Here is a 13,866-nt window from a genome sequence, read left to right on the forward strand (position 1 = left end):
CCCACGTTTTAAGCAGATTGTCCATATCTCCCGATACTTCATCATGTAGTAAATGATAAATAGTGCTGACGGAAGATATCCCCACTGGTCGTAGAACATTACATTCTCTATCTGATTTATAAAGATGATCTAATAACGTAGTCTTCTTCTGTATATAATCTCGAATTTGGAAGTATCGAAACAGGTCTCCATTAGGTAATCCGAATTTCTGACGCAGCTGTTCAAAAGACATCAGGACCCCATCCTTAAATAGGTCCCCTAGACATGAGATACCCCTGGATCTCCAGAGTTTAAAAGTGGTATCTGTAAACCCCGGTTGGAATCCCCACGCTCCCACTATCGGGGCATAGGGGGGATGTTTTATGTGAGTTACCCTCATTTTGCCGCATTATATTCCAAGCCTTAATTGTGTTTAGTATTATAGGGTTTTTACAGTGGTCTGTAATGATTTTCCTCTTGTCTGAAAATAAGAGGTTAATAAGTGGGTATTTTACTTGAGAAGCCTCGATGTCCAACCAGATTGATTGTGGATCAGACAAGACCCAATCAGCTATGTAACTTAATAGGGAACTTAACTGATATTTCCTAAAATCTGGGAAGTCCAGTCCTCCCCTTGTCTGTGGAAGCTGTAGCTTCTTCAGCTTAATGAGGGGCCGTCTATGATTCCAGATAAAGGAACCCAGCCTGCCATATAATTTACGTAGAGCCATCCTCGGCAGCATCACCGGAAGCATTCTCATAGGATATAGGAGACGGGGCAGAACATTCATTTTAATTAGTGCCATTCTACCCAACCAGGAAATTGGAAGGTCTCCCCATTGCTGGAGGTCCTGCCTTATCCTTTCCAGTAAATGCACAAAATTAGCCTTATACAACTGACCAAATACTGGGGTAATAAAAATGCCTAAGTATAAGAAACCCTCCAGGGACCAACGAAAGGGAAAAAGGGATCCGTTCACTAAGTGGGGTAGCATAGCAAGGCCACCCAGTGGCATAGCCTCCGATTTTGAAAAATTAATTTTATAGCCTGAGAATGCACTAAATGTATTAATAACTTGGATTAGGCAAGGTACGGACATCAGAGGATTACTGAGGAATAAAAGACCATCATCTGCATAAAGGGTAATTTTATGTTTACCTGTACCAATCCTCGGGGCCGTTATATTAGGATCAGCCCGTATAGCTTCTGCTAGTGGTTCAATTATTAGCGTAAATAACAATGGCGAGAGAGGACATCCCTGACGGCAGCCCCTACCCACACTGAAGCTATCCGAACCTAATCCATTGGTAACCACAACTGCTTTGGGATCACTATACAATGTTGAGACCCATTTGGTAAACACCTGTCCAACGCCAAACCTTTCCAATGTGTAAAACAAATATGACCATTCAACCCTATCAAATGCCTTTTCCACGTCTAATGAAACTACTACTCCTGGTATCTTTCCCTGATGACAGGCTTGAATCATATTCAAAACCCTTCTAATATTATTGGATGATCTACGGCCCTTAATAAACCCTGTCTGATCCTCCTTTATAATATGTGGCAGTACCCTTTCTAGTCTCAGTGCTAACGTTTTAGAAAGGATTTTAAAATCTACATTTAGCAAGGATATTGGTCTATATGACGTACAATCTTCTGGATCCTTTCCTTTTTTAAGGATAAGAGAAATATTTGCCTCTTTCAGCGAAGGCGGGAGACAGCCCTGACTATATGCATAGTTATACATGTCCATAAGTGGACCAGCCAATATTTCTGTAAATTCTTTATAGAATTCAGCTTGAAAACCATCTGGGTCCTGTGCCTTACCGCTCTGAAGTTGCCTGATTGCATCAAGTATTTCTTGGACTGTTAGAGGAGCATTTAGGACCGATACCTGTTCCGGAGTTAGGCCCGGAAAGGTCAAAATTTTAAAAAATTACTGCATCCTCCTAGTCCTATCTTCACAATCCTGCGATTTATATAACTCAGAATGAAATTCTCTAAAGATCGCATTTATATTATTATGATCATGAGTCAAAATACCCGTACTTTCCTTGATAGACGTAATAGTCTGAGGGGCCTTCCTTGTCTTTGCAAGAAATGCGAAGTATCTACCCGGTTTGTCGCCATATTCATATAACCTTTGTTTTGCAAATAATATTTCCCTCTTAGCCGTTTGGGTAAGTGTGGTGCTTAGAGCTGTCCTAAGGGCCGTAATCCTTTGCAACTTAATAATAGAAGGTCTATCAGCGTATGCTGTTTCAGCTACTTTTAAGCGAGCTTCGAGCAGACGCTGTTGTTCTCCCTTCAATTTTTTCTGGGTCGCTGAATAGGAGATGATCAAACCTCGCGTGTAAGCTTTGATGGTCTCCCACATCATTGATGGGTTGCTAGCCGTACCTGAATTAATTTCTAAAAAAGTTTTAAATTCGTGAGAGAAGTACTTTACAAATTAACTGTCTTTCATTAGGAAGGGGTCCATACGCCAATGCCGAAGGGATGTCCCATTGTTCCTCGCCTTAGTTTCCATATATACAGCAGCGTGGTTGGAAATTGCTATACTACCTATTTTACAGGATGATATGGAATTTTTAAAAATCGAGGGGGCAAAAAACATATCAATTCTGGTATGGCATTTATGTGGATTGGAATAAAAAGAAAAATCTCTGCCCTGTGGATGAAGACATCTCCATACATCTACTAATCTTAATTCTTTGTTCAGATCCACCAATTGTCTAGATCTGGGAGATACTCCTACAGTACTTTTGGGAATCCTATCTATTTCCGGATCCATAATACAATTAAAGTCTCCCCCTATAATTGTATGACGGGCACCAAAAGCCATCAATTTTGAAAAAGCTTCCGTTATAAAATTAAAAGGGTGTGCCGGGGGACAGTACAAATTTAAAATCCCATATTCTTCTCCATTTATGAGGGCTTTGATCAAAATATATCGTCCAGATTCATCTTTTATCTGATTTAGAATTTTGAAAGGGAAATTCTTCCGAACAAGAATAACATCTCCCCTGCTTTTTGAGCTAAAAGAAGAAAAAAAGGCCTGATCAAATCCACCCTGTCGTAATTTCAAGTGTTCTTTATCCGACAGGTGTGTCTCCTGTAGGAGAGCTATATCGACTCTTTCTTTCTTAAGATTTGATCATATTTTCTTCCTTTTGACTGGCGAATTACTCCCCTTGACATTCCAGGTGCACCACTTAACCGACTGATCAACCATAATCATCCGGGCAAATCCGAGACCCCTCGGGAGGGTAAGCCCAATCTAGAACATCCCGAGCATAGAGCATATAAAATTTACAAAAATAAAGGCTCTCTAACACACTCACAACAGTATAATAAAAAACTATTTCTAAATTTTAAAAAATATAAAACGTACCTAAGTGGAGATTTTCCCCCTGTTCCCAGGGGGTGTCACTTCCTCTCCAAAAGTCCATCATATCCTCTCCCAACCGATGCGCTCCTCAATAAAATGAGGAGAATTCAGATATAATACAAAGCTAGAGTTAACAGTGAGCACCCTACCCCCGCCCACACCAACACCTGGATATATTTGGGAATGTTAATACTATATATAAACATATAACTATAAAATTACAACCTCAACAAATAATAATTAAATATAATAATACAAAATAACAAGGGAGAAACAACCCCGCTCCTAAAGACAGAGGTAAAATAGAATAAGGTAACCACCTCCCCCCACCAACACTAACCAAGCCCCCCAGCTTATTTATAGAAATAATATATATATATACATATACACACATACCCATATAAACACATAAAGTAATAAAAGGAAACAACCCCAAAGGGGGGGGGGAGAAAATCAAATCCCTCTCCCCACCCCCCATGATAATATTAAACAGTAAGGTAAGAAAAAAGAAGGAAAAAAGGGGGGATATAAACCAAAGTGGGGGGAAAGGCAAACCAACATCCATTATCTCTTACAGTTTATCTAAGAGAGTCCAAGAATTCCTTAGCCTTTTCTGGTGATCCGAAGTTATATACGGATCTTTCATGGTTAAAGCGTCGCGACGCTGGGTAGCGTAAGGAGTACTGAATATTTAAGTCCCTGAAACGCTTCTTCGCCTCGCCGAATGCCTTCCTCTTTCGGACCAGAGCTGGGGAAAAGTCCTGGAATAACATGATCTTGAATCCTTTATAGATCATAGCTTGGGGTTTTTTTCCAAGATTTCTAGAAGCTTCCAGGAGTATCTGCCTCTCCCTATAGTTCTGCAGCCGGAACAGGACCGGGCGTGGGCGCTGGTTCGAGCCGGGCCCACGTATTGTGACCCAGTAGGCCCATTCTACCCTTCCCTGGCCTGATCCAGCTTCCAGATTTAAAAGCTGTGGCAGCCACTGCTCCAGGAATGCTGTAAGCTGGCCTTCCTCTTTCCGTTCGGGAAGGCCCAGCAAACGAATATTTTTCCGATGACCTCGATTATCGAGGTCATCAATGTAATTCTCTAAGGTCCGGACTCGCTGTTCGAGAGTCCGGACCTGATCCACGGCCGATTGCGCTGTAGTTTCGGAGGTCGCGGCCTTTAACTCTGCCCCTCCGACTCGGCGCTCAATTTCCTGGATGTCTCAGTCGTGCTTCTGCAGCGCGGCCGAGAGTGAGTCCCATCGATTTTGGGACTCCTCGATAAAGGCGTCGATCTTCGCGTCCAGTTTAGAGATCATCTCCACAAGACCTGTTACTGTAGGTAAGTCCCCCGGGGCGGCTGTGGACGTCTCTGCTGCAGCTGAAGAGGGAGAGGGTGGGGCAGGGGGTCCTGCTTGCTGAGAGCTGCGGGCTCCCTTCCCTTTGGTCATCTTTAAGAAATATTAGACTATTTAAATGTAATGACTGGATTAGTGGTGCTGGAAGAGCACAGCAGTTCAGGCAGCATCCAACGAGCAGCGAAATCGACGTTTTGGGCAAAAGCCCTTCATCAGGAATAGCAACTAGTTAAATTTAACAGGTATTATAAATGATTTGGTGAGTGTGGTGGGGGTGGGTGACCCACTTTACCAAAGTCTTGGGAAGAGCACTATAGACACAGACTTGCTGGGTCGCCACCATCTTGGATCCCCCCAACGTGATTTTATTAACAAAGTCTTGAAACAGTTTGTAACATCATTTGGAAATGCATACAAAGGTTCTAAATCAGTTGTGTACAGTCTATGCAGAGAGAAAAGAACCAACAAACCATTGGAATATTGACATTTCTCAAACCTTCTGTATCGTTGTGGAAAGAAAGGCATTTTGTACTTGGGCAGAAAACGATCTCTGTTCAGTGTCAGGCACCAAGAGGGTCTGAGAACTGAAAAGAGGATGTGATCATTTGTCAGAAAGACCTGAGACTGTGTTGTTTTCCTGTTACACCTTAGCAGCAGCTGCCTGAATCTTTAGTGCGTCCCTCAGTGTGTTGTCACAGATCTGGGAGTGTGCTTGGCTGTCACACTCATTTGAGGTCAACTGTTTCCAGTGGTCTGTCAATATAGTGCCCTCGTGGCCTAATGGCTATGGCACTGGCCTCTGAAAGCTGGGATTTCATTTTTAAGCCTGGTCTTTGCAGTGGCTGATTTTCATCCCATGTCAACTTCATCTCAATCCAAATTGACTGGATTTTTTAACTACTCTGTTAAAAATCATTGTGCCTATGTTGAGATCATGGCAAATGCTGTTAAATAGAAACTTTCACAAGGTAATTCCAGGATTTGGGAGATCTTGGGGTGCATTGTCTGAAAGAGACAGCACAGCCACAATGGTCTGAATGCCCGCTAAGATTCTGTTGATTTGTCCTCAATGCAGCTTTTTGCAACATCTCCACTTCCAACTTCCCCAGTTCCTGCAAATATCTTGAAAGTGCTGCACAAAATAACATTGAGCCCTTTGCTATTTTCCTGTCTGCTCCATTTTCCGCAGACTTGAGATGTGCAAAATTGGAGTTTGGTTGATTTCTCATCTGTCCATTTGGGGAGAAATGGGAGGCGGGATCAATTTATCAAGCAGCCAACAATGTGGCATGAGATGGAAGGGGTAAGAACCAATTAGTGAGAGCACAACACACAGAAACACACACAATGAGAGGTCAGGATGCAGTACTTAAAGGCTGCCATGGCAGTTGTGGCCCCAGTGGCCTAATGGATAAGGCACTGGCCTCCTAAGCCAGGGATTGTGGGTTCAAGTCCCATCTGGGGTATCTCTGTCGCTTATCCTCTATTTCTGACCTATTTTGGAAGAAACCCCATCTCCACATTCAGTTGATGGTCAGTGGTATCCAACATGATCTTGCACAAGATTTTCGGGGATCTGCAGGATTGAATGTTGAAGGTGGTGATCAAGGGACTGCTGTTTCTGGATGGGGACGAGATTCCTGAGAGTGCGGTTGGAGAGGTTGCTTTTGGAAGCCAGCTCTCATCACACTCTCATCAACAAACCAACCCTTCAACACCGATCCCTCCAGAACATCGGATATTACTGACAGCGAATACCCTTGCCAACGTTTATAGGTGCACCATCGACAGCATTCTATCTGGATGTATCACTACCTGGTATGCTGAAAATGTGTTGCTGGAAAAGCGCAGCAGGTCAGGCAGCATCCAAGGAACAGGAGAATCAATGTTTCGGGCATAAGCCCTTCTGCTCACTAGCTGGTATGGCAACTATACTATTCAAGATCGGAGACGGTTACAGAGAGTGGTGAACTCGGCCCAGACAATCACAACCTCTACCATCGGGGAGAAGGTACAGAAGCCTGAACACACACACCAACCGGTTTTGAAACAGTTTCTACCCTACTGTTGTTAGAATACCGAACGGTCTCACAGACTCTTAGTATTCGCATGTACCTGTGTTTTTGTTCCTGCTGCTGTTTCCCTATTATTTACTTATCTATGCTACTTAACTCTGTGAGCTGCCTGTATTGCTCACAAGACAAACTTTTCACTGTGCCTGTCATTACTTGCAAATCAAATATTTTCAATGAATCTTCCACCTTTAGGGTCACTGTTATCTTGGTCCAACTCATTCAATGTAAATATAAATTATTGAGTGTGGAATAACTTTATTTCACCTGCATTTTTTCCTGTTAAATGCCAACAGAACAGTATAGAGGTCAATCAAGCTCAATGTTTGTACAGTTCGATGATCTCAAAGCAGCCATGCAGAGTTTTAAAGACAGCAGGTCAGAGATTAACTTAATTTGAATGGAGATAATGCAGTGAGAGGGTTTTAATTGGAGAGAATGTTTACATTGAAAGTATCCCCAGAAGGGATGTAAACCACAGGCAGTAGCTTAGAAGATCAGAGATGGAGCTGTTAGGTCACTGGGACAACACGTGCTTCTGGGGCCATGTCAGGAGAATTGATCCCCTCAACCTTGGTTGTGTTCATGTCAGAACAATGCTGCACTCTCCCAACATTTATGTTCACCAACATTTCACGAGTTTCATCCCACCATCAAACTCACCATAGACTACTGTTTAGTATCTGTCTCATTCTTGGACACATGCATCTCCATCAAGGATGGGCACCACAGCACCTCACTCAACCACAAACCCACCCTCAACATATTAAAACAGCCGTCCCCTCTGACCCCCCTGCACTATACACACACACACACATCCTGTCACACAATACACATACACACTCCCACACTCACACCCACACACACACCTTCTCACAGATGTATACCCCATTACACTCAAACACATACACATACACACACTCTCACAGACACTCACACCATCGCCCCCTCCCACACACACCCAAATGCACACACTCACTCCCCTGCACGCACACACATATACGTTTGTGGGGTGAATTTGTACATTCAGAATTATGTTTTGTTTTGCTCAAAAACTGCATAAAACCATGTCACATTCTATAAATGCCACTTTAGAAACAGAATCAGTCTGACCGAACACTGGGACACAGACAGATTTTAACCTCACATCTTCAATGCATTATCTGAGCTGAGATGGCACCGATTGTTAAAACTCTCTTGAGAATGTAACTTTAACAAAGGTCTGGGATGTACATAACAAGGAACTGAAACTAACATGATCATTCTGAAAGATGAAAGTCTTCAGCTCAATTTGTTTAATATTACATGCCATGACACTGGAACCAGTTGGCTTCCTAACAAACCTCAATAGCAATATATGGTTATCATCAGACAAAGCTCCTCCTGAGCTGAGATTTCACCACCTTGTATGGTGGGATTACAGTCCATCTCCCCCACACCATGAACTTGGTGTTCTGGATTCCTACTCCAGGTCTAGCCAAACTAAATTAAACAGCAGCTATCAGCTCCAGAGAACAGTGCAGCTAAGATCAAAGAGTTACAAAGATTCAAGAAGAACCAGTTCCAACCAGACTGTGGGTTGTATATTGGAGAAGTGTCAGCCTGAGACAATCCACTTTATAGCTCCTGGCATGACAACAGTGAAGGGTATTGGTGTGACCCCATTGGATGATGTGACCCCATTGGCCTAAGCCACAGAACATTCTGGAAGATCAGGGAAAAGGAGGAGAGGGACATGCATCTGGATGTCAGTCCCTTCACAAAGCCTTGAACTGCGGTGGTGCTTTGACCATCTGCTCCAAATTGTTCATAAAAGCCCTAGGGTGAGGAGGGCAGGCCATTCAGCCCATCACATTCACACTGGCCCTTTGAAGAGCATTCCATCCAGGCCCAACTGCTATCCTCTCACCCTGCATTCCCCAAAGCCAATCCACTGAACCTGCACATATTTGGACTGTGGGAGGAAACCAAAGCACCCGGAGTACCCCATGGAGAGAATGTGCAAACTCGACACAAACAGACACCCAAGGGAGGAATCAAGGCCCGGTCCCAGACACTGTGAGGCAGCAGTGCTACCCACTGAGCCACCATGCCATTCCCAGGGGAATCTCAACCGGTTTTCAGCCCTTGTGACTGTGCTGTCAATTTTGCCCCAATCCTGCAGATCCCCAAAAGTTTTGTGCAAGATCACATCCCATCAACTGAATGCAGACATTTGCAAAGTAGGTAAGAGCGAAAGGACATACTATGAAAAGTCAGATATCCCAGGTGGGATTTGAACCCACAATCCCTGACTTCGGAAGCCAGTGCTTTATCCATTAGGCCACGGGGGCTACAGACATGACAAATAAAATGGCAGCCTTTAAATACTGCACCCTGACCTCTCATTGTGTGTTTTTCTGAATTTTATTCTCTCACTGCACTCTGGGGATCCAAGATGGTGGTGTTCTCAGACGATCATGTTGCAGAGCTTCACACCACAGCACAAGGGGGAAGAATTTCTATCCCGCCCAATCCAGACCATCGCGATATCCTGGGACTCTGAAAAGGTTGTGGAGTCCCAGGACATTGTGAAAAATCAACTTACCTGCGTTTTCATCGTCCAGAGATGTTGAAGAAGGGAGGAGCAGTGTCCGGGGCCAGGCCCCCAGCCCAGCCTGCAGGATCCTCGGGCTCGATTACCGACCAGGCCCTGGGGAAGGAGCTCGCGAAATCTCGCGAGATGTTGGGGAAGCAGATAGAGGCGAAGCTGGCCCCGATCTCTATCATGCTGCAGAAGCATGAACAGCAGCTGGGAGACCTGGAAAAGAGGACGGATGAGGTTGAACACACAGTCACAGCGGTGGAAGCTGATACCAGTTCCTCGAAGGGGAAGATCCAAACATCGGAGGCTGAGGGGTGACCTTACAGAGGTTTATAAAATCATGAGGAGCATGAATAGGGTAAACCGCCAAGGTCTTTTCCCTGGGGTGGGGGACTCCAGAACTAGAGGGCTTCGGTTTAGAGTGAGAGGGAAAAGATATAAAGGAGACCTAAGGGGCAACTTTTTCAGGCAGAGGGTGGTGCGTGTGTGTGGCATGAGCTGCCAGAGGAAGTGGTGGAGGCTGGTACAATTACATCGTTTAAAAGGCATCTGGATGGGTATATGAATAGGAAGAGTTTGGAGGGAGATGGGCTGTTTGCTGGAAGGTGGGACTAGATTGGGTTGGGATATCAGTTCAGCATGGACGGGTTGGACCGAGGGTGTGTTTCTGTACTGTACATCTCTATGACTCGATGACTGGAAGTGTCAGTCTGAGTAAATCCGTTGTCTAGCTCCTGGCAATGTGACCCCATTGGATGATGTGAACCCAGCTCATGACCCCTTTGACCAAAGCTACAGAACATTCTGGAAGATCAGGGAAAAGAAGGATATGAACACACACCTGGATGCCAGTCCCTTAGCAAAGCCTTGACTGGGATCTGCAGCAGAGCTCTGACCATCTGCTCCAAACTTGTTCATAAAAGCCCTAGAGTGAGGGGGACAAGCCATTCAGACCATCAAGTCCACACTCAGTCTCTGAAGAGCATTCCATCCAGTCCCAAACCCATCGAGCCACCATGTCATCCTCAGAGAATCTCAGCAGTTCTTCATCATTGTGGCTCTGCTGTCTCTTTCAGACAATTTCACCCGAATCCTGCAGATCCCCGACAACTTTGTGCAAGTTCATGTTGGGCAGCACTTCCCATCAACTGAATGCAGACATGGGGACGTTTAAAATGAAGATGAGAAGTAAAGATGAAAGATGGCAAGCTACGACAGGGTATCCACCCCAGATGGGACTTGAACCCCCAACCCCTGCCTGAAGATACCAATGCTGTACCCATTAGGTCACTGGGACTACGTTTGTGCTGTGAAACTGGCAGCCTTTAAATACTGCACCCTGATGGCTCATATTGTGTTTTTCTCAGTTTATACTCTCACTGATTGTTTTTTACAACTTCCATCTCATGCTAAAAAATTGGTTGCTTGATGAATTGATCCCATTTCCCATTTGTCCCCAAACGGACAGACAAGAAATCCACCAAACTCCAACTTTGCACAACTCAAGTCTGAGGAAAATGGAGCAGACAGGAATATAGCAAAGGGCACAATATTATTTTGTGCAGCACTTTCAAGATATTTGCAGTTACTGGGGAAGGAGAAAGTGGAGATGTTGCAAAAAGCTGCATTGAAGAGAAATCAACAGAATGTTAGCGGGCATTCAGCCCATTGTGGCTGTGCTGTCTCTTTTCAGATTTCCAGCATTCACAGCATTTAGCTTTTATTGGAGAGCTTGCCATTTCACTTGGCAATGAAAAACGTTTTGTGATTTACACATGAAATAACTGAAACCAACCTGGTCATTCGAAAAGATGAGAGACTTCACACACAATCCAGATGTTTTCAATATATAATTTCAGTGACATCACACTGTACACTTTTTCCATAAATTCTGTGTCTTACAATCTTATACTCCACAACCACCTGACGAAGCAGCAGCGCTCCGAAAGCTAGTACTTTGAGATAATCCTGTTGGACTACAACCTGTTGTTGTCTGATTTTTAATGATGTTTAGTAGAAACTTGCACAAGGTAATTCCAGGATTTGGGAGATCTTGGGGTGAATTGTCTGAAAGAGACAGCACAGCCAAAATGGGCTGAATGCCTGCTAAGATCCTGTTGAATTGTCCTCAATGCAGATTTTTGCAACATCTCCACTTTCTCCTTCCCCACTAACTGCAAATATCTTGAAAGTGCTGCACACAATAACATTGAACCTTTTGCTATTTTCCTGACTGCTCCATTTTCCTCAGTCTTGAGTTGTGCAAAGTTGGAGTTTGGTTGATTTCTCATCTGTCCGTTTGGGGACAAATGGGAAGCGGGATCAATTTATCAAGCAGCCAATTTTTTAGCATGAGATGGAAGTTGTAAAAGACAATCAGGAAGCACACAACACTCAGAAACACACATGATGAGAGGTCAGGGTGCATTATTCACCAGCTGCCATCGGCAACTGTGTGGTTATGCCCCAGTGGCCCAATGGATGAGGCACTGGCCTCCTAAGCCAGGGATTGTGGGTTCAATTCCCACCTGGGGTGTTTCTGTGGTTTATCCTTTATTTCCAATCTATTTTGGAAAAATCCCCATCTCTGCATTCAGTTGATGCTCAGTGGTCACCAACATGATCTTGCACAAGATTTTCGAGGATCTGCAGGATTGAATGTTGAAGGTGGTGATCAAGTGGCTGCTGTTTCTGGATGGGGACGAGATCCCTGAGAGTGCGGATAGAGAGGTTGCTTTTGGAAGCCAGCTCTCATCACACTCTCATCAACCAACCAACACTTCAACACTGATCCCTCCAGAACATCGGATATTACTGACAGCAAAAACCCCTGCCAACGTTTATAGGTGCACCATCGACAGCATTCTGTCTGGATGTATCACTACCTGGTTTGGCAACTGTACCATTCAAGATTGGAGACGGTTACAGAGAGTGGTGAACTCGGCCCAGACAATCACAAAGGCCAACCTCCCATCTATAGAATCCATCTCCCAGGCCCACTGTCAAGGAAAGGTCTCCAGCATTCTCAAAGATCCATCCCACCCTGGCAATGTTTTTCTACAACCTCTACCATCGGGGAGAAGGTACAGAAGCCTGAACACACGCACAAACCGGTTTTGAAACAGTTTCTACCCTACTGTTGTTAGAATACTGAACGGTCTCACAAACTCTTAGTATTCGCCTGGACCTGTGTTGTTGTTCCTGCTGCTGTTTCCCTATTATTTACTTCTCTATGTTACTGAACTCTGTGAGCTGCCTGTGTTGCTCACAAGAAAAAACTTTTCACTGTGTCTATCATTACTTGCAAACCAATTATTTTCAATGAATCTTCCACCTTTAGGGTCACTGTTATCTTGGTCCAACTCATTCAATGTAAATATAAATTATTGAGTTTGGAATAACTTTATTTCACCTGCATTTTTTCCTGTTAAATACCAACAGGACAGTATAGGGGTCAAGCAAGCTCAATGTTTGTACAGCCAACATTGAAGGAATGGTCCCAGAAAGACAAGAACAAATGGGTCAATGCTAATTCCTGCATCAGTGAGGAAACGAACAACAGATGAGGCGACTGTGGGGAAACAGACATTTGACTGTTTAATTTCAGATCAATGAATCTTCGAATGTGACTGCATATACTGAAGCCCATCATGTCTATGCTGTCTCTTTGGGAGAGCTGAGAAATTAATTCCACTCCCTTTCGCTCCAGTTCATCAAACATTTGTTGCCACATGGATCAAACTGACTTGGAAATGTTTTAATTCCATGATCTCAAAGCAGCCATGTAGAGTTTTAAAGACATTAGGTCAGAGATTAACTTAATTTGAATGGAGATAATGCAGTGAGAGGGTTTTAATTGGAGAGAATGTTTAAATTGAAAGTATCCCCAAAAGGGATGTAAACCACAGGCAGTAGCTTAGAAGATCAGAGATGGAGCTGTTCGGTCACTGGGACAACACGTGCTTCTGGGGCCATGTCAGGAGAATTGATCCCCTCAACCTTGGTTGTGTTCATGTCAGAACAATGCTGCACTCTCCCAACGTTTATGTTCACCAACATTTCACGAGTTTCATCCCAGCATCAAACTCACCATGGACTACTGTTTAGTATCTGTCTCATTCTTGGACACATGCATCTCCATCAAGGATGGACACCACAGCATCTCACTCAACCACAAACCCACCCTCAACATATTAAAACAGCCGTCCCCTCTGTACAAGCCGTACACTTACACAGGATCTGTTCAGGTGAGGGGGGAATGTGAGGGGCACTGGGAAGTACACAAGGATGCCCTGATAAGGATGTGATACGATGCTTAACTCATCAATCGCCAGTTCTGACATGCCCCAGGGAGAAACTGCAATGACCTCCTCAGGAGACAGACACGAGCTGCAACCAACAGGGTACCCTTCATTGTCCAGTACTTACCAGGAGCTGAGAAACTACGTCACATTCTCCACAGCCTGCAACACATTATCGATGAGGAT

General features: G+C 44.2%; 2 non-coding genes across 2 annotated transcripts; both read left to right on the forward strand.

Moving 5' to 3' along the window:
• Positions 1–6,116: 6,116 nt before the first annotated feature.
• On the forward strand, positions 6,117–6,189 carry trnar-ccu (transfer RNA arginine (anticodon CCU)). The gene has a single exon. It is a non-coding gene; the product is annotated as a tRNA-Arg (tRNA).
• Positions 6,190–11,842: 5,653 nt separating this feature from the next.
• trnar-ccu (transfer RNA arginine (anticodon CCU)) lies at positions 11,843–11,915 on the forward strand. The gene has a single exon. It is a non-coding gene; the product is annotated as a tRNA-Arg (tRNA).
• Positions 11,916–13,866: the final 1,951 nt, after the last annotated feature.

The sequence above is a fragment of the Chiloscyllium punctatum genome, chromosome 18, assembly GCF_047496795.1.
Source record: "Chiloscyllium punctatum isolate Juve2018m chromosome 18, sChiPun1.3, whole genome shotgun sequence".
NCBI lineage: Eukaryota > Metazoa > Chordata > Chondrichthyes > Orectolobiformes > Hemiscylliidae > Chiloscyllium > Chiloscyllium punctatum.